The sequence below is a fragment of the Vulpes vulpes genome, unplaced genomic scaffold (assembly GCF_048418805.1).
Source record: "Vulpes vulpes isolate BD-2025 unplaced genomic scaffold, VulVul3 Bu000000700, whole genome shotgun sequence".
Lineage (NCBI taxonomy): Eukaryota > Metazoa > Chordata > Mammalia > Carnivora > Canidae > Vulpes > Vulpes vulpes.
In genome coordinates, this window is record NW_027325673.1 from 335,621 (window position 1) to 354,664 (window position 19,044).

At 36.9% G+C, this 19,044-nt stretch overlaps 1 long non-coding RNA gene and 2 pseudogenes across 3 annotated transcripts in view; 2 read left to right on the top strand and 1 right to left on the bottom strand.

Moving 5' to 3' along the window:
* The window catches only part of LOC140596489 (uncharacterized), a 94,994-nt gene that overhangs the window by 9,743 nt on the left and 66,207 nt on the right, over positions 1 to 19,044 (top strand). The window lies entirely within an intron of this gene.
* Positions 317 to 3,233, top strand: LOC140596505 (mothers against decapentaplegic homolog 2 pseudogene; annotated as a pseudogene).
* Positions 9,647 to 14,211, bottom strand: LOC140596504 (GRB2-associated-binding protein 1 pseudogene; annotated as a pseudogene).

Here is a 19,044-nt window from a genome sequence, read left to right on the forward strand (position 1 = left end):
TGTATATGTGATGGCACAGGGACAAGTTGGATTCTGCTGTGATTATTATACTATAATTAGATTTTTAATGGAATTAGAATTTTTAAAAAATCTGAATTCAAATCAGAGTAGTATAGAGTTGATTTTTACAAAAGTTCTTAGATTTATGTGACAAAATGGTGATTTATTGATTGTGTACTTCAAAGAAAGTTTGTTTTATAATATTTAAAAATGATTGTCTAATGTCTGACATTTTAAAAAATAAATTTTGCATTAGAGCCTCTGTGAAACTTTCTTTTGCTCAGGGTTTGGGTTTGTCTGGTCCTCAGGGCACTCCATGGGGCTGCCCCCAAATCTCCTCAACAGGTGAGCAAGTGTCCACTCCTGGCTTGACTACAAAAGGTGGACCAGGGCAGCAGCCCTCAACAGGCCTCTATCTATAGTGCAGACAAGAGACCATGGAAGGGACCTTGGGCCAAGGCATTGAAGGACAGATGCTCAGCAGCACTTTAGGTTAGATAAAGAAGGATATTTCCTTAGTGTGGATTGCTGCCTTTAGTAAAAACATGTCCATTTGCCATTCACTCCACCAGTTGTGAAGAGACTGCTGGGATAGAAGAAATCATGTGGATGAGCAGGTAGGAGAACAGAATGGAAAAACAAAGTGGTTTGAGAAAGCAGTTAAATGTCTGGCAGAGAAACTAAAGAAAACAGGACAATTAGATAAGCTTGAGAAAGCCATCACCACTCAAAATTGTAATACTAAATGTCTTACCATACCAAGCACTTGCTCTGAAATTCAGAAACTGAGGACACCCATTGTGAGAGATCAGTGGGATAAGACAGGCCTTCACAGCTTCTTTGAGCAAACCAGGTCTCCTGATGGTTGTCTTCAAGTATCCCATTGAAAAGGACAGCAGCATTTATGTGTCGCTGACCGTGGTACTGGCCTGATCTTCACAGGCATCATGAAACCAAAGCAATTGTAAACTGTGAATGTGCTTTTAATCTTTAAAAAGATCTGAAGTATGTTTACACTTTACTATTACCAGAGATTTGAGACACAAGTTTTGCTTCCAGTATTGAAATCCTAATAGAACTGTCACCTCTAGATGATTATACCTGCTCCATTCCTGGAAATACTAATTTCCCAGTGAGAACCGAGCCACAGAGTAATTACACCCCAGAAACTCCATCTCCTGGATGTATCATGGAAATTGGAAAAAACATGATCAACAGATGAACGGATATAGGATCTCCAGCAGAACTATCTCCTACTACTTTCTCTGTGTTAACCATAGTTTGAATTTGCAGCCAGTTACTCATTTAGGTGTTCAGTAGCATATTATGAATTAAACCGGAGGGTTGGAGAGAATTTTCAGGCATCACTGCTCTCACTCAGTGTAGATGGCTTCACAGATCCATCAAACCCAGAAAGGTTCTGCATAGGGTTATTCTCTAATATCAACCAAAATGTGACTGTAGAAATGACAAGAAGACATATAGGAAGAGGAGTGTGCTTATATTAGATAGGTGGGGAATTTTTCACCGAGTGCCTAAAGTGATGCTGTAGTCATTTGCAGAGCCCCAAGTATCCTCAGAGATAGAGCTAGCACCCTGCAACAGCGTAAAATTCCACCCGGCTGCAGTCTGAAGATCTTCACTAACCAGGAATTTGCTGCTCTTCCCGCAGTGTGCTAATCAGAGTTGTGAAGCTGTGCATCAACTAGGATGTGCATCCTAAGAATGAGCTTTGTGAAATACTAGGAAGCAGAATACAGAAGGCACATGGTAACGAACACTCACCAGATTGTGTTTGGGAATGACTGCATAAGAAGGTTTCCAGAAGGAACTGTCCTCTACAAAGATGCCATGAATGTGATGGTTCAGAGGGAGACTTTATCTTATGCAAGGTCAGGCCTTAAACAGTATGGATTCCTCCTTTTATCCCTTGAGAAAGGGCGGCCTAGCCTCAGATAATATGTAAACAACCTCTAAAGTAGATTGGGATGAAAAACAGAGGGCGTGCTTTGTCTGCTTTTGCCTGAGAACTGAATAAATGCAGCCTGCAAGGGCAAGAGCTTGCCCTTAGCCCTAGAGGCTTTGGGACCCCCACTGTGTGTTCATTCATTCATAGCCAAGCAGCACCAACGGGATTGAACTTCATCTGAATGGACCTCTACAGTGGTTGGACAAAGTATTAGCTCACATATGATCCCTTTGTTACAGAGAACTTGGTTCTTGTCTCACAGAGTCAAAGAACGAATCTTGAGGACACAGGAGTGTGAGTAAAGTATAGAAGCTTATTAAGTAAAGATACAGAGAAAGCTCTTATTAGTGAGAGGGGTCCCCACAATGTTGCCACTGAGGGCTTGTAGGGTTGGTCTTTTACTGAAAGCCTGATCAGGGAACCTAAATCCTTTTAAAATATCCCTTGATATCACCATTGAGTAAGGACTAGTGATAACATCCTTAATGGCTTCTTCCTTTTTAGAGTCTGATGATTTTTTTGGTTACAGTAGGTGTTAGAACAAGACACCCTCCTCACCCACACCTTAGGGCAGTGTGGTCTGGCTTGTTCTCTTATCTCTGGTTTCCAGACACCTCAGCATTTTGGGGATTTTTGTGAGCCTGCTTCCATGGCTGCCTACCTAGCCCTGCCTAGCCTCATCTGTCCCTAACTCACCTTCAGGTGTGTTGCTTAAGCATGTCATCAAGCTTTGTTGCCAATCAAGTCCCATCAAAAGGCTAAATGTAACAACTCTTTTGTCATAGTGTTTGTCATAGCCCCATGGGCTGTTTACTGTCTAAAAACTTAAAAGAGGAAAAAACACTTAAAGTCCCACCAATTGAAGTACCTTGTAGAATAGGTTTTCTGCGTTTGAATATTAAATGGGAAAATTCACTTCTGGAAATACTTTCTTGTACAGGAGGAAGAGGAGATTTTAAAGACACGCTGATGTCTTCTTGGGCATTGTGGAGGCTGAGAAAATTAAGGCCATTTCACCTCAAGTTCAGCATTAGCACAAGTACAGACATCTCAGCCCCCCCCCCCCACCCCGTGCTTAATGCCCTTGAAAGCCCCATATCAGAATGTAAACAGACTTGAGAAATTCCTCCACCCCTTCTGGAGGTCCCCTAGACCAGCCGATAAAACTAAGCTGGAAACCACCTTGGGGTCCAAGTCCCTGCTCCGTTGTGTTGGGTGTACTTGGACCCAAGCTTGAGCTTGTAAATAAACGCTCGTGTACTTGCATCGGTGTGGGCTCCTCGGTGGTTTCTCGGATTTGCAATCTTGGGCACAACACCTTTTACCAAAAATAATTTTTTTTTTGGAGGGGGCAGATAAAAATAAAATAATAAAACAAAACAAAATAAAATAAAATAAAATAAAATAAAATAAAACAAAACAAAACAAAATAAAATAATAACATCTTCCAACAAGAGAATTCTATCAGTCTTCAAGCAAAACAAAACCACTAATCTATTAATCTATTATAGTAATCTATTTACTGTGTTAAGTGGTCACACTTGTAAAAAATAATAATGCAAATATATTGATATTTTAGAAAACAAAAAAAATTCAAATTAGAAATTAGAAAATAAGGCATTTCATCTGGCTGTCTTACTGATTACTTACTGCCAATAAGAATTTTCCCTGCTATTGAAGTCTGCCTGACTTTGCCTGTAGAGAGTTTATACAAATTTATACATTTGCAATCTTTCCATCTAAAAAACAAAAATAAAAATCTGTAAGATGACAAATATATTATTTTCTCTTAAATCAAATTTCTTCTCATAGTTTTAGAATTATGTACCAGTTTGGTATTTAAAGTGAGACACATTTAGAAGCATCAACTGTAGCCTACATTTTATTTTTGGCCTATAGTTCCTATTTCCTGTTATCTTAAGAAAGTGTTGAATGATACACATATCTGATAGTTGCCCTTTGATAGCTGTGAGCAGAATCAATGTTGTGAAAGTAGGGGAACTAATAGATTGTTATTAAATTTTTCATTCTGTTATTGGGTGTTTATTAGATTAGTTATCATGAGAAATGTTTAACAGTTTGCCCAAGCCTGAGGCAGCTCATAGATATCTTTTATTGAAGTCTTATAACATATATCTAAATTAATTTTATTCAAAATCTATTCATTCACCACCTTTTGTATGACCATTTATTTTAATCAGGAGCTAAAAATATCTTTGAAAAAGAGTGGTTTTCTCACTCCCATCCTCAGTACCACCATGTGGTTTAAGAGATAAATTTTCAATACAATACCTTTAAAAATATATGATTTTGGCTTAGTAATCAGAAATTATAGTTTTAAAGTTTAGCCAAAGAATTGGAATATATTAAGAAATCGAGGTAATAATTGCCCCTCTGAGACTTTATATGAGACACCTCCGAAATATGAATATATTTTTATTTTTATTTATTTTTATTTTTTTTATATGAATATATATATTTTTAATTTTTATTTATTTATGATAGTCACAGAGAGAGAGAGAGAGGCAGAGACATAGGCAGAGGGAGAAGCAGGCTCCATGCACCGGGAGCCTGATGTGGGATTCGATCCCGGGTCTCCAGGATCGCGCCCTGGGCCAAAGGCAAGCGCCAAACCACTGCGCCACCCAGGGATCCCTTTTTTTTTTTTTAATTTTTATTTATTTATGATTGAATATATTTTTAATAGAGGTTCAATGCACAAAACAATCTAAAATGTGTTATTTACCATTAATCTGTTAATAAAAATTGAGGAAGTTGATTAATAACATTATAAACATGACCTTAATGAAACTAGAATTAAATAAAATATCCAATTAGTTGCATTAGCTTGCTAAAAGAAATTCTCCTGTGTGCCTTAGAAAATGTAAAAAATTGGAAACATTTGAATGGTATATTATGATTCTGTTGATGGTTTGAAATTTTAGTGGTAGTAAGAGTACAATCTGATCTGTGTGACCACTCTATTGGTCAGATCTTGTACATGATACCATTCTCCTTGCAGATGAAGTTGAAAATGAATGTCCGAAATGATGCATTTGATTTTCAGTGCAAGACATCAGAAGGCTAGTAGCTACTATATCCTAATAGCTGTACTCCAAATATTGAAAGGAAATTCCACATTACCACATTCTGTACAGTATCCAGAACAAGCAAAATATATGATTTATGCACATTTATAACGTAATCCAAATAAGACTATTTCTCCACTGATACATGGAGTTTACCGTGGTTAGTTTGGAACAGTAAGTTTATTTAAAGGATTTACTTTTTAATTTCCACTTATAAAGCTAGGGAACATATTTATGTAATGTATCACCAATAGTGCCTTCACAATCTAGCTAATCTGTACTGTGCTTTTTCTACTCTGTCATTCTTGTACCTTGTACCTTATGTTGACTACAAAGCAAGGGTGTATACTTGTCCTCTGCAACTTCCCTGAATGTTTTGTCAATAAGAATGTTATTCAAAATTTAGGAAAATGATAATCTCCTAAGACGTGAAATTGCAGTATGCTTATTTGTTACTATATTTTAGGTTGTATCTTTCTTAGAAGTCTCTTGCATATATGACAGAAGGGGGACAAATTATAACAATCATTTTGAGTATGTATTTCCTTTCCAAAGATATTTTCCATTTTCAAGCACAGGAAAATATGCAGCATATTTCCAAAATCATACAGCAATAATTTGAAAAGGATTTTAATTTTGCAGTTTAAAGAAGTAGTGGATTTGGCTAAGATGGAATGTGCAACTAGATATAATACTTGTGTTTCTATCATTTAGTTCTATTATTTCCTTTAAACTCTGAAAATATATTATCCTTCTGTATCTTGTATGATCATGAAGAGCTCAACCAAGATGAACTGTAGCAGTGGACGAGTGTTAAAAATTGACCTTACCCAAAGAGAGATGAACTTTTGTCCTCATTTTCTAGAGGGTGATCTCTAACTACTTGGGATATCTTGCCTGATAAAATGCCTTTATCGGCCTGGGGGCCTGGGGACATGTCTGATAGTGTATACTGATATTTATTGTGGGAGCTTTGGACCTCTGGAGAGGCTAGACTTAGGTCAGCCATATGGGCATGTCTATATGACCAAAATCCAATTAAATTCTGGATACCATGGGGCACCTGGGTGGTGCAATTGGTTATGTGTCAGCCTTCAGCCCAGGTCATGATCTCAGGGTCCTGTCTGGAATCAAGCCCTGCATCAAGCTCCCTGCTAGACCAGAGTCTGCTTCTCCCTCTCTGCCCCTCAGCTCCTCCTCTCATACTCTATCTCTTTCAAATAAATCAAAATCTAAAACCAAACCAAAACAAAACAACTCTGGATACCAGGACTTGGGTAACTTTCCTTGTTGACATATTCCATGTATATTGTTAAACCTGAATCCTGGGAACTGTTACCATTGTTCACAGCTCCACTGGAAGAGAACTATTAGAAGTTTTAAACTTGGAAATGTCCTAGACTCTATCTCATGAACCTCTTCCTATGGCTGATTATAATTTGCATCTTTTCACTCTATTAGTTCCTGTGAATATAATAGCTTTTAGTGAGTTCTGTGAATCTTGAGTAAATTATCAAACTGGAAGGTGGTTTTGGGTACCCCCAGACTTGTAGTTCGTGTGAGAAGTGAAGATGGCTTTGGTGACTCTGAAACTTTGTATAATTAAATATTTATCTCTTTAAAATTTGGTTTTGGAGTGGAGTAGTAGTTAAGAACAAGTTTCTAAGGCAGTTGGTGTGGGTCTGGGCTAATAGAGAAGCTGACAAAATCTTGTGAAGATTACATAATTTAATGTTTTAAAGCACCGAGAAGAAGGATGCCTGGGTGGCTCAGAGGTTGAGCATCTGCCTTTGGCCCCACATCAGACTCCCTGCATGGAGCCTGTTTCTCTGTCTATGTCTATGCCTCTCTCTCTCTCTGTGTCTCTCATGGAAAAATAAATAAAATCTTAAAAAAAATAAGGCACTTAGAACAGTTCTTAAAGAAGATTAAGCACTGCATAAATATTAGCTCTTGTCTTAATTCTTTGACATAAATAAAATCCTTTAAGTAGGACTTTAATATAGCCAGTACTAGTTACAGAAATGTATACACAGTCAGTCACTGTTAAAATCTTAAGTGACTTTTGATTGACTTTGGCCAACTGCCATAGAGCCTGTACGCATCAGTCTCCTCCATTTACTCTAAATGAAGTGATTGCATTTTCAATTCATGGTAGTATGTTCTAGAATCTCCTTTCCTGTTGATGTGATCAAGTTTCTATTCTAGAACCTGCCAGCCACAGATCTGAGGAAATCTATTTTTCTGGATCTTTTCCTATGGTAATGAGCCAAACATTAGTATCTTCAACTAGGAGAGTTATTTTCTGTTCAACTTCTGAACATTCTCAGAAACTCATTTTTTATTCATATAAAATGATATATTGATTTAATCTGTAATCTATTTGTGCATGATAGGTGCACTGAATCTTCACTCCCACCTATTAATATCCTTAAAATGCTTGATAATCTTTACATGATGAATAAATTCAGTACTTAGAAATCTAATGATGCCTCCTGAAATCTTATTTATAAGAATGTCTTATGTATGGTTTACTTTGATTTATTTTGAAAAAAACATTTGCATAAATTTGTCTTTTAATGATAATGCTTATTAGCCTTTTCTTTTTCTTTTTATTTAAATATTTTACTTATTTATTCATGAGAGACACAGAGAGAGAGAGAGAGAGAGAGAGAGAGAGAAAGAGAGAGAGGCAGAGACACAGGCAGAGGGAGAAACAGGCTCCATGCAGGGAGCTTGATGTGGGACTCGATCCTGGGTCTCCAGGATCACGCCCTGGGCTGAAGGCAGCACACTAAACTGCTGAGCCACCCGGGCTGCCCTAGTTTTTTCTTTAGGAAAACATCTTCATTGGTTTTATAAATCTTAATGTATATTTACCATATCACCAAAATTTTAATTTTCCATTTTTAAAGTGAATTAATCCAGATGAGACACGTGACAAAAATTACTACATTTCCTGATTTCTTGCTAAGTTATTTTAAAATACATTTTTCTTCCTTAAACAACAATTAGCCCATATGGATATCAGTAGATTAAGTTTCAATTATTACTATTTTATTTAATATTGGTGATTGGGCAGCCTTCTCCTTCTGCCTGTCTCTGCCTCTCTTTCTCTCTGTGTCTCTCATGAGTAAATGAATAAAATCTTTTTAAAAAAGTATATATATATATATATATATATATATATATATATAGGATCATTTTCTTTTTATATTTGAAAAGCTAATGTTTCTAATGTCTTTTATATTCTAAAGCATAATGGGTGAAATGTTTTCTTAGGAGGAATATATTTATTAATTTGGAATGTGTTTAATGAATTATTAGCAAATTATTCCAAAAAAATAATCTATAGTTTGTTTTTAACAATACATCTGAATGCCTTAAGCTCATTTATATAAAGATGTGGTATATTTTCAATTATCTTTATTCTAGATCAGGAGTTGTCAAATTTTTCCTTTGAAGATAACCAGATAGTAATATTTATTTATTTATTTATTTATTTATTTATTTATTTATTTATTTATTTATGAGAGAGAGAATATGTGCAGGGAGAGGGGCAAAGGGAGAGGGAGGAAACTAAGCGTACTCCCCACTGAGCATGGAGCCCAACCTGGGCCACAATCCCAAGACCCTGAGATCATGACCTGAGCCAAAAACAAGAGCCAGACATTTAATGGACTGAGCCACCCAGGTACCCCATAGGTGTCTGTTTCTTATGGTCTCTGTTGCAGCTACTCAGCTCTGGCATTGTAGTGCAAAAGCAACCATGGAAAATTTGAAAATAAAAGGATGTGACTGTAACCTAATAAAACTTTATTTAGAAGCAACAGATGGCCAGTGCATGGGCCATAGTTTACCAGTGTCTGTTGTAGATTAATAATATATACATGTACAAATTAGTAGACAGATTAAAGTTATCTGAATGTGAGAACACTAATAAACTTCACCATTTTTATTGCTAAAATGTTATGCCATCAAAAACATTTGATTTTTTAATATCAATTATGTAAACTAGACTAATAAAATATTTCAGGTTTTGTTTGTTTTGATTTTTGCTGTGCAAATTCAGAGTAAGGAAAGATTGAAAAGTAAGTGAACAGTGTTTTAGGGACATGTGGAACAATATTAAAAACTCTAACATATCTCATATCTGTAATCAGTTTCTCAGAGAGACACAGGGGCATAATTGAAAAAAGTGTCTGAAATTTTTGCAAAAGTATTGCTAGATACAAATTTAGAGATTTAAGAAGCTGAGCAAAACACAAGTAGAATAAAAACAAAGAAAACGACCTAGGCATCTTGTCAAGTCACTAAAATCAAAGTTAAAGAGAAAAATCAAGATGAATCCTCAGAGTAGCCAGAAAAAAATAGCATGTCTTGCACAAGGGGTTATGATTTGAACTATCATTGACTTCTTATCAGATACAACATAGGCTTGAAGACAATGGAATAATGTATTTTTTAAGTGCCACCGAAATTGATTTCTGCATCCACTGAGAATGTCTTTTATTTTTTTATTTTTATTTATTTTTTTTTGTTTGGAGTTACACAAAATTTTATTGAAGAAAGATTCCATTGCTAAAAATGTTTGGAAAATAATGCTCCATAAGAAAAGGTCTTTTAATTTGTTAATACAATGTTTAACATAATTTCATTTTCTAAAACAAATTGCTTGATACATTTCAATTCTTAAATTACTCTGCACAGTGGGAAAACTTCTACAAATTAGAGTACTGGAGATCTTCCAAAAAGATAACTTGTAAAAAATTGAAAAACTACACTAAAAACATCAGTCTATTTGCTTTAGACTCTTCTGATAGGCAGCTTTAAACAAGATTTCCATTCTTGAATTAGTAATGTACTTCATGAATATACTTATTGTTATAAATCTGAAAAGATGTTTTATCTTCCACATAACACAATTTAACATCTTCACACATCAACTGTGTTGTTTTAATAGCTTAGTCACATTTCAATAATTCTGGATTTTAATTTGTGATTTCATTACAAAACAGCTTGCACAAACCAAATTCAAACAATCTTTTTATTTAGAATTCCATCTGAAAATTCATTTCTGGGTTTTAGTTTTTCTTTAAAAAGAAGCAAACATTTAAAAGCATCACATGTTACTACTCTACAATTCATCTTGTTATGAACATTTTTAGTTCATGGGGAAATAAACCCATTACATTGATTAGGCACAGAACTCTGGCCAAAGACCAGAAATCAGGGCACAGCTGTGTGTTCAGGTAACAGAGGTCTGAATGGAGGGAGTCGTGCCTCAACCGTGGGCACTCCTATCTCTGCCCCCTCCAGAAGCTGTTAGTAAGTCTCAAATCAGTAAGAGATTGTATGTAACTTAGTTAAAAAAAAAAAAAAAAAACAAGCAAACAAACAACTACACCGGTTTTCTAAATTACACGGCAAAGCCCAAACAGATAAATATAATTGTAGTCTCACCATACAAAATTTGTGGTTTTGATATCCATGTCACAGGACCATATTATACGTGAGACAGAATTATATAATTTCTCTGATCATTTCAGAAATCTGGTTGGAAGAGATCTGTAACTATAAGATTTCACATTATAGCAATGTTTCAGTATTTCTCAAATTAGGGCGGTGAACAGAAATCACAGTACAAAATCCTTAATTCTTTTACCGGAAAAGCAATAGGTGCTACATATGAGAATCACTTATAGAACATCTATTTTCTTTTAAAAAATGTAGATATAAAATATTAATTGCATAGGGATTTAAATATAAGGCCAAGAAGAATACAAAGTAAAGTTAAAAAATTATAGAAAGGGCACTATGGTGTCAAAAGATAGAATTTCATTCTATAGAGTAATAAATCTGAATTACTGTCTAATTTAAAAAAATCACAGTATGTTGCTATAACTAACAGTGAATGTTTCTTTAAGTCCAAACTGGAAACCAGTATTAGGACTTAGAAGAACACAACTAAAGCTTGTTGTCTAATCCTGATCAGTGTATTAGCACATCAGTGCCTGGTACGTACCTGATTAGTTATATAACCTACGTTTTGAAGTAATGTGTAGTTTACTACATGTTAACAGGTGTGAGAGCACATCATCACCGCATGCCGTTAAGTGATCTGCAGGCTTATCTGAGTGTAATTATTCAGTCTTTACAAGGTGCAAGATCCCACCCGGCTGAATCTTCATTCAGTGAACCAAAAACACTGTAGTTAACAAAACATAACAAAGTTCTACCGTTGAAAACTAAGTGTACATGAACCAGAGAATTAGTTCCTGACATCAGTACATATATTGTCCTCAGCATTTTGGAAGGGAGTGAATGATGAGTCCAACTACGCTCTGTAGTTTAAGCTAATGGCTATCACCTGAAGACCCAGGTAGAAAGGTAAATTGTGGATCCACTTCTCATTGTAATGTTAGAGTGCAGTTTAAAGAGCAATTTCCAAATCTAAGAGGAGCTTAGTTAACTTACTGTTATATTGTATTGTTGTACTTATTGTATATAGTATTGTTATATTGAGTAGTGTGAAGAAAAACAAGAACTCCCAAAGGAATTATGTTAAGGAACATTTGGGAATACCCAAACCAACGTTTTAAATGAAAAGTGCATAAATACAGTAATACTACAAGTGTGTTAACTATGGAACAAAGATTTCTTTGGGAGCTAAACAATACTATTTTCCCACATTATTTACACATTATGAATTGTTCAGATACCACAAAGCACCATTTACAGTCTAAATTGCTTATGTCTGAAAGGTCTTTTGACTTCAATGCTACGCAGTTGAGGATCTACCTAGAAGTGTCAAGTCATCTTCAGTAAAACAGGATTTATCTTTACAATTCAGTTCTCTTTTCAGAAACAGCAAAGCAATTATTTTCATTTCACGATCTTGGCTGGTGTTTCAGATTCTGTGGACTGTCTTCCATCCGTCCAGGCTTCCCGGGTGCTCTTCAGAGCCAGGGTCTTCTGTTGATCAACCACAACATAATCTACTCTCTCATCAGCTACACTGCTGCCTGAGCCACTGCTCTTTTGCTTACGCGGTGGTGTGGATTTCCCAGAATCTAAATCCAGGTCTAGGTATTCCACTTGTTTGTCTCCTTTGGGCTTGACCATAGGACTGCTTCTTCCATCAAGACTGTTACTGCCAAAAAGATTCGAGTCTTCGCCGGACAGGTTTGGGTTCATGGGCACGTAATTCTCTTCACTGTCGTGGGAGTCGCTGCTGGACGTTGTGCTGTGCACTGAATCCGGTCGGGGAGACAAGGGAAACCTAGAGGAGTCTCGAGCAAAACTCCTAGTGATGGGAGATCTAACTGGGGCTTGTAGTTCTTCCCATTCTGGCAAAGGTTTTATTTCTAAAGGCGCTGGCTTGGCCTTTCTTCTTGTAGCAAAGTCACCTATGGTTTGTGAATCAGTTCGCTCTAAACCATGGGGTTTGGGTCTTAAAATTTTAGGACTTTGACCTTTCCTGTCAGGCTTGAGGTTCCTATCCACGGGAGGTGGTTCACAGTCTGCAACAGGAACTGGCCTTCGGGGAGGGGTCTTTGGGCTGGACCGGAAGCCCATGTGAGCAGGAGGAGGAACTTGCATTCCGAATGAAGAAAAATCAAATGTTCCTGGAGTCATTGGCACATAATTTGCTTCCTGAATTGGTTCCGTAAAACTGCTGGAATGTCGTGGAGGAGAATTGGGATTCATTGGGACGTAATTTTCATCCAGTTCTTCACTTGATACACTTCCCACTGTCAATATATTTTTGATTTTAAAGTGGTTATGGAAGCCTTCAAGTGAACTAGACCTGTCACTTGGAAATGTTCGTGGGATATCATAGCAGTCTTGAGAACTACCATCTTTTCGCAATTTGTTCAAATCCACAGTGGAAATGGTATTACTACGTGATGGTGGCATCCCTGCTGTAGGGATACAGTAACTACTGTCAGTATCTGAGGCCGTGCGTGTGATACTGCACGTTTCCACAGGAGATCGGTCATGAGCTGGATGTGGTTTCGGTGGCAGAGGAGGAGGAAGATCTGGAATAGTGTCTAGCTTTGACGTCTGTCCCAAAGTTCCTTCTGGAAATGTTCGTGGAATCTGGTAAGTATTACCAGGTGTTGGAGGAATGTCATAACTAATAGATACATGCCTCATTTGAGTCTCTACACTTGATGTCCCAGATGGGGTATTAAAAACATAGAGTTCTCCATCTGCCTCGGTACTGGATGGAGACACCTTTGGTAAAACATCGTGGGAGTAGCTCCTGGGCAGGTTATAAAGGCTGGAGTCTACAGAAACAGAGGCAGCACGAGACGGTGGAGAGTCATACATCATTTGCTGCTGAAAAAAGCCATTCACTCCATGTTTGCTCTGGGAGGAAGCAGGATTTTTATGAGAAGGGACGTTATCATTGCAGTCTGTTTCAGAAGAGGTGGATTTTGCAGAATCAGCATGTGTTTGCAATGGAATCGTTTTGCTTTCAAAATCTTCTAGTAGTAGGTATTCCTCTCCTTCTTCAGAAACAAAAGATGACCCTTGGCTGGTGGGTTCAGGCTTCTTGCTTTGACAGTTGATTAGCAAGAGGTAGTCTTGAGGATCCTCCTGGATGCCAAGAGTTTCTAGGTGTGGTGGTAGGTTAATTAGCTGATACGGAGGAGGTGGAACACTGGAGGATGAATCCACCTGGGTGGATGGTGGCGCTGTATTTACAGCTAAAGGTAAATCAGCTGGAGCTTGTATGGAGCTGCCAGGTGGCTTCACAGGATCTTCTTCTGTAGGATTAAACCCACAGATGTCACAAATACAACGAACCCACTTATTCATCTCTTCCTCACTGTCTGCTACCAAGTAGAAAATTCGGTCAATGGTGTTGATATCAAAAATGTAGCTGTTTTCAAACTCTTTTTTGTTAAACGTCAATCCAGCATCAACTTGTTGACATAAATTTAAATCAATAATACGGATAGGCTTCTTGGCATGATCATTTTTGTAGTATTCCAAGACATCTGGATCTCCAGTTAAGCGACCACTGCGTAACACAAACCATCTCCTCTTCCATGCGTAGCGCTTCAGCTTCTTCTCCGGCGGGGACTTGCGGAGCCAGCCGGAGCAGACCACCTCGCCGCCGCTCATGGTGCGCGCCGCCCGCAGGACCTCGGCGGCCCGAGGCGGCGGGGCGGGCGGGGCGCGTGCGGGGCGGGGGTGGGGGCCGGGGCCGCGGGGCCGGGGCTGCGGGGCCTCGTCAGCGCGCCCGTCCCGCCGGCGCCCAGGGCGCTCCTGCCCGCGGACCCGGGCTCGGCCGCGCGCGCTCCGCCCCCGGAACGGGCCTCCCCGGGCGCCGGCCCAGGACGCCGCCGCCCGCGCTCCCCCGCGCCCGCGGCCCGGCCCCAGCGGCGCCCCCCGGCTCGGCCCCCGGCTCGGCTGCGCCCGGCGTCGGGAGGCCGAGAATGTCTTTTAAAAATGAAATTGATATAAAGATGTTTTCAAGTAGAAGAAACAAAGATAATTTTTTTTCCAGAAAACCTGTACTTTAAGAAATGCTAAAAGAATTTTTTTTAATGAAGGATAAAAAGATAATAAAATAAAAAAATAAGGATAAGATGAAGAATACTGATATGAAATGAAAACTTGAATCTAGAAGAAATAATAACAAAAAATTGTGAATAAAATATATTTTCCTCTCAATATGTTTTAAATATTTTATTTATTTATTTATTTATTTATTTATTTATTTATTTATTCATGACACACACACACACACACACACACACACAGAGGTAGAGATACAGGCAGAGGGAGAAGCAGGCTCCATGCAGGGAGCCCAACCATGGGACTCTATCTCGGGACTCCAGGATCATGTCCCTGGGCTGAAGGCAGACGCTAAGCCAATGAGCCATCCAGGGATCCCCTGCTCTTAAGATTTTTAATGATATATAACTGTTTTGAGGTAAAATTATATTACTGTCTTGTGAGGTTTAGAACGTATGTAGTCATAACACATGTATATATAACAAGTAGAGTATAATGGACTTGAGGTAGGTAAATTGTTATATATAGTCACAAAGTTTCCACATTTTCTGTTCAATGTAAATATGTTATTTCTTGTGGACTACAAAAACCTATGGAAGCATATTTTAGTCCATAGGGTAGGCACCAAAAATTTGTGCAAATATTTTTATCTAAAATGTTCTCAGGTTAACTAAAATGAAAGTCTAAAAGTATTCCCAGTAGTTCAGAAGAAGTCAAGAAAATGAGACAAAAAAGATAATGACAAGCAATAAAATAAAATAAGATTCTAAAATTAAATCTAATCTCATCAATAATTGAACTAAGTAGGGATCCCTGGGTGGCGCAGCGGTTTGGCGCCTGCCTTTGGCTCAGGGCGCGATCCTGGAGACCCGGGATCGAATCCCACTTCGGGCTCCCGGTGCATGGAGCCTGCTTCTCCCTCTGCCTCTGTCTCTGCCTCTCTCTCTCTCTCTCCCTCTCTGTGACTATCGTAAATAAAAAAAAATAAAAAAAAAATTTAATTGAACTAAGTAGTAATGAACTAAACATACCAATTAAATGTAATGATGACAGAATGGAGAAGTATAATTCTGCAAATGATGCATTTTTTTTTATTTTTTCAAATGATGCATTTTAAATAAAATGGTATGGAGATGTTGAAAGTAATTGGATAGAAAAATACATACCAACCCAAAGTATAAGAAGCTTAAGTAGACTGTGTATACTAGAATAATATGGGAAAAAAGTAGATTTCATGACAACTATAAATTGCAAGAGATAAAGAGCAGTATTTCATAATGGTGAAAGGTGAAATATTTGGAAATATCAAACAATTAAAAATATATATGTTCAAATAATAGAGCTTCTAAGTTTGTGAAACAAGAATTGATAGATACGGAGATCTACAATATATCATAAGCAGATCGTGCGATATTGAATTTGCCTTTCAGAAATTGATAAACACAACCAGGGGTGAAAAAACAAGGGAAACATAGAAACTCTGAGAAAAACTCTGTCAATCACTTGGAATTGATTGTGATCTACAGAATATTGAACCTAACAACTTCATGATATGCAATCATTTCAATTAGACATGGTACATTCAGCAAGATGCATTACTTGATGAAAGTTAAAGCAAATGTTAAGTAATTTAAAAAGCTAAATATTTTACAGAGTTAGTTGTAGAAATAAAGTGCGATTACAGTAATCAATAACATGTCTCTTAAAACTACAAATTTTGTTAAGTTTAACTATACACATAAATAATTCAGAAATCAAAGATCCCTCTCTCACCTGTATGCACATCTACAGAAAGATACACAAGATGAATATATTTTGATCTAGAAGGCATAACATATCAAAATCTATATGATACAGATATTAAAATAGTTGAGTAAATTTATAGTTCTAAAATTTATGTTAGGAATATTTGGAAGGAAGTGTATAGTGTTACACACTAGACTACTCATTGTATGATCCATTTAGGGGAGTTGGTAGAGGAAGCCAGGTGAGCATGTGCCAGAAAACAATCAGTATTATTGTTTTCTCTGGGTAAATGGATACAGGAATTGAAAGCGAAGGGGCATGAAGGCAATTTCTGTAGCCGTGATGGTGTTCTCTCTCTTGTTTGGGATTTCAATTGCAAATGGTATATTTATGAAGATTGACTATACCTCAAACAATCAAGGAAGATTCATAATAAAAAAATCAATATTAGACAGAGCATTCTCTGATCACAATACAATAAAATTAGAAATCCATAACAAAAATCAAATTGAAATTAAAACCTTGTTATTAATCAACTGTTGGGCCTAAAGGAAAATACTAAAATTTCAGAACATTTTGGAAATAGTCAAAGAAAAGCAACTGGAAGTTATAGGATAACCAAGTTATGAGAAAAATTATAGTAAATAGATTTATATTAAAAAGATAAAAAGAAAAAATGAAATTAAATATGTAATGAATAAAGCTAGGAAAAGAATTTAAACCAATAGTAAATGAATATATCCAATTCAGATTTCCTTCAATAGAGATTAATTGAATAAATTCTATGTACCCAATGTAAGGCTATGAAGCCTAACAAGGAATGAAAATAAGCTATAAGCATTGATATTGATATATTTTTAAATAAATAAGGTGGACAATGTGTGAAAGTATGCTTCCGTTTTATCTAAGAAAGGATGGATGACACAAGTATGCATGTGTGTATTAAAAACAATTACACAAACATAAGCCAATAAATTAAAATAAAAAGGGTACACATGTGTAAGTAGAGACAGAGAACAGAGTAAAGAGCACATAAAGAAAACTCACATTTCTAAATTGAACTCAATAAAAAAAAAGAAAAAGAAAAAATAAATGAACACAGATCTCAAAAGTAAAAAAAAAGAAAAGTTAAAAAAAGAAAAAGAAAAGTTGCATTTCTGTTTTTATACAGATTTTCCACAATTTTAAAACCAAATCATATAAAAAAGCAAATCCGAAAGAGTTAAATATCAGGAACATAACAGGGATGTCCACTCTCACCACTGTTGTTCAACACAGTACTGCAAGTTCTAGCCTCAACAAAAGAAATAAAAGGCCTCCAAATTGACAAAGAAGTCAAATTCTCACTCTTCCTGGATGACATGATACTGTATGTTAAAGTTTCAAAAGACTCCATCCAAAAATTGCTAGAATTATTACAGGAATTCAGCAAAGTCACAGGATATAAAATCAATGCACAGAAGTCAGTTACATTTATAGACACTAGCAATGAGGCAGAAGAAAGAGAAATCAAGGACTTAATTCCATTTACAATGGCACCAAAATCCTTAAGATACCTAGGAATATCTAACCAGAGAGGTAAAGGAGCTGTACTCTGAGAACTATAGAACACTCATGAAAGAAATTGAGAAAGACACAAGGAAATGGAAAAACATTTTGTGCTCAAGAATTGGTAGAACAAATATTGTTAAAATGTCTGTGCTACCCAAAGCAATCTACACACACAATGTGGTCCCTATCAAATAACCTCAACATTTTTCACAGAGCTGGAACAAATAATCTTAAAATTTGTATGGAAAGAGAAAAGACTCCAAAAAGCCAAAGGAATGTTGAAAAAGAAAACTAAAGCACGATGCATCACAATTCTGGACTTCAAGGTGTATTACAAAGCTATAATCATCAAGACAGTACCACAGTGTAGTACTGGCACAGAAACAGACACGTAGATCAATGGACCACAATAGAGAACCCAGAAATGGACACAACTATATGGTCAACTAATCTTTGACAGAGCAGAAAAGAATATCCAATGGAAAAAAGGCAATCTCTTCAACAAATGGTACTGGGAAAACTGGAGAGCCACGTGCAGAAGAATAAAACTGGACCTCTTTCTTTCTTTTATTTTTTTTAAGATTTATTTATTAATTAATGAGAGAGAGAGAGGCAGAGACAGGCAGTGGAAGAAGCAGGCTCTTTGCAGGAGACCTATGTGGGACTCAATTCCGGATCCTGGAATCATGACCTGAGCTAAAGGCAGACGCTCAACTGCTGAGCCACTCAGGTATCCAGGACCACTTTCTTACAGCATATACAAAAATAAACTCAAAATGGATGAAACACCTAAATGTGAGACAGAAACCCATCAAAATTGTAGAGGAGAACAGAGGCAGCAACCTCTTTGACCACGGCCACAGCAACTTCTTACTAGACATGTTGCCAGAAGCAAGGGAAACAAAAGCAAAAAAGAACTATTGGGCCTTCATCAAGATAAAAAACAAAGAAAAAACAAAAAACAAAAAACAAAAAACAAAACAAAACAAAAACAAAACTTTTGCACAGCAAAGGAAACAGTCAACAAAACTATAAGCCAACCTAAGGAATGGGAGAGGTATCTGCAAATATCTTATGAAATAAAGGGATAGTATCCAAAATCTATAAAGAACCTATCCAGCTCAACACCCAAAAAACCAAAAAAATCCAGTGAAG